This window comes from Brassica napus, unplaced genomic scaffold, assembly GCF_020379485.1.
Source record: "Brassica napus cultivar Da-Ae unplaced genomic scaffold, Da-Ae ScsIHWf_3088;HRSCAF=3902, whole genome shotgun sequence".
NCBI classification, from domain to species: domain Eukaryota; kingdom Viridiplantae; phylum Streptophyta; class Magnoliopsida; order Brassicales; family Brassicaceae; genus Brassica; species Brassica napus.
In genome coordinates this window covers 564952-568082 of record NW_026016323.1, presented here as the reverse complement: position 1 = coordinate 568082, position 3131 = coordinate 564952, and the positions used below count along the sequence as shown (strand labels likewise).

The window sequence follows — 3131 nt, the reverse complement described above, 5'->3', positions numbered from 1 at the left end:
ATTAAAAAAGGAGTAGGAATAATTTACCAATGACATAAACCTTGAAATCAGTTTTAGCAGCTCCATATTAATTTACCAAACTACCCCTCTCCGTGTTCTGCTCCTCCTCCTTCAGTTTTTCTCCACTCGGTTCCTAGAAAGATCGGTCCACGGGTTTCCACCACCTTCGTCACCCGCTTCACTCCTCTTTAGTCCCATACCCGGATCCCAACCCGACCCGTCTAGGATGATCCCACCAAGACCCAGCTGCATATTCGACGCCAAAAGCGAGCTAAAACTCCCACCACCACCACCCATCTCCATACCTTTCACGTCTTGGTCTCCGATCGGAAACCCGTACAGCATCCGGGTCGGATCCGTATCCGGGTTAGGATCCGGGTGTTTGGTCTTCTTCTTGTGTGTGTTGGGAGGAGAAGACGCAGAGGTTGGTCGTTTAGCGTTCTTGCGAGAAACCGCCGCCGACGGGAACGTTGCGGAGAGCCCCGCCTTTGGTCCAGTAACGACGGCAGCTTTTGCAAAAGTGACGGGGCTGTGACAGGTTGTAGTTGTTGTAGTAACAGATTTTGTGTTCGGTGAGTCACAGCGAGGACACTTTAGCTGTTCTTGCTCTGGAAACTGCTGTGGTTGTGTTGTTGTTGTTGTTGTGTGTGTCGCCATCATCGAGTTGTAATAAGCTGATGGATCCTGCATTTCTTCTTTTGAAAAACAGAGTCTTTTCCTTAAATTATAAATCTTTTGGTAACCATATATGAAAAAACCTAAAAAGATCGAATCTTGGAGATGTCAAGAGAGATATATAAATATATGAGAGTGAATGATTTTGAGGCTTTTATAGATAGAGATGAAGTGGTTCTTGACGCATTAGATAAGACAAATATAACACTTTCTCTCTCTACATATGAGAGACAAGGAGAGAGAGGAGCAGAGCAGAGAAGGGAAGAGGGCTGAAGTCTAAGACGAGAAGACAAGCTTCTGTGAGATGTGACCGGTCTTAAAGGGTTACACAATAACAAAAGATTAGTACTTCCCTAATCTTCTTCCTTTTGATTATAATTTTTAATATTATGCTAATTATTAATGGTATATATATACTCTAATTATCATTTCAACTATAAAAGACAAGAGCGTGGGTGTTGACTTTTTCATTGACTTATTTAACTAATAAGTATCAATATATCATCATCATAAGAGTTGTTTTTGTGTTGATGTCATTTTGTCGAATGGGTTAAAACTTAAAAGTGTTTACTTTTTATTTGTTTACATGATATCCTAACAAGATCGATAGCTTTTGATTATTATTTTTAAATACGGTACGGTTTCATGATTATAAACTCTACAAATCTAGAAAAATTCACAGGCATTGTGAATTATTGTAAACGAAAATAAGGTTTAAAATGTGTTTTGTATATATCGAAGGGGTAATAACTGTTTCCAACATATTTGGATACGCCTGTCTTGGTGCTATGGTAGTTGTTTTGGCTTCGTATGTTTAGGCCAATATCGACTATAAGTATCTTTTTGTTTTCTTATGTGTGTTCTTACCTTTGCACCAAAAACAAACACAATGGCCTTTTCCTTCTGATGGCTAAAAGTCTCTCTGCTCTTTTTAATAAATATTTATCTAATCTTCTTTTTTTGATTTTTTTTTATATTTTCTAATCTTTATATGCAGAAATTGTATTTGTATTGTTATCAAAGTTCAGATTCTCTCATAAAGACGAGTTTGATCATTTGGCATCGATTCTTAGCTTTGGCCTAGGAAATTTGGTGATTGGAGATCACTAACTTCTTTTTGACCTTCCGGCACTGGACAAGCAAAGCTCGCCTGAAAGCTAGATTTGCCTAAACTGCTTTTTTTTGCCAGTTCAGTAATGACCTTAAAATCTAGTTCTCATATTGTTAAATGTTAACGAAGAGTTAGTAACCATTCTCTGTATTAAACCCTGGTTAATCCACGTCATTCTCAATACCTTTTATTCTGTTATTATAAGAGAATTCTTATTTAAAATCTTGATTAAAACATAATCAAGAAGACGTCAAGCAAAAGATAACAAAAACAGTTGTTCTTTCCCACTCATTGTCACATGAGTTTTCTCATGCATGCAGAGACCTTGCATGTACAGCTCAAATTCTTTTCGCAATAAAATATAAAGAAAATTGTAATTTAACTAATCCAGTTAGCTGTAAAATCAGAAGTGATGACCATCAAATATTATTATATTTAACTGAATATAAAAATATTGAGTAACAAAAGAAAACAATGAGCCATCATCATTCACTGCCATGATTTCTAAAACCCACTCTGGCTCAAGAATCAGGAGACAATAGGTCATTAGCGTTCTTTTGAAGCAACTAGCAAGTATGTATGCACTTGATGAGATCATTACACTTAAAAATCGAATTGCAGCCGTTGAGTTTTGCACTGCAGGGACTAATGAATCAGAGCCGTCCGTGTGTCGAGGAAGCAGACTAAGGATATTTTCGTAGCGTTAAGCTGCCGTAAGAGCTGACCATTTGGCCTTCCGTGTGTTCTGTTTTGCCAACACGTGGGGACAAACACTCCACTTCCTCTTCTTGATTCCTCCATCATCGCGTCTCTTCTACGGCTACGATTTGTGGCTACTGCTTGACGCATGGACGGTGCAGATTAAACCTGGATCTTTCGAATATTTTCACAACCAGGCCATATTGGAGAGTGACAAGAAGACATGTTACCAGAGTTGTCAAGTTACGTACAGAAAATAGCCACTCAAGATTAATCAAAATAAGAATAACGTTGTATATAATTGATTTTGGAGCCTTTGGTTGTGTGTTTTGAAAGCATGTATCAACAACAAAAATAATATGAATTTTGTTTTTATAATTTCAAAAATATTTCCAAAATAAACAACTCTCACCAAAAGTTGTGCGTGAGAACAGGCCTGGTCCTGAACCCATACCTAAGAAACATTCGTATGGGGCCCATAATTTGTACAGCTTTTGAGACTTTTTTTTGTTAGCAGAAAAAGTATCAAATGGATTATAAAATGTGTTTCAAACATATTACAAAATAAATTTTGAATATTGTTTCTTATCTGTATAAAAATAAATTATACATGTATTACTTTTTAAGAAATTGTATTTTTTTAATT

The 3131-nt window shown here is 36.7% G+C and overlaps 1 pseudogene; it reads right to left on the bottom strand.

The window, feature by feature from the left end:
• Nucleotides 1-38: 38 nt before the first annotated feature.
• LOC125603084 lies at nt 39-949 on the bottom strand (annotated as a pseudogene).
• Between the last annotated feature and the right edge of the window lie 2182 nt (nt 950-3131).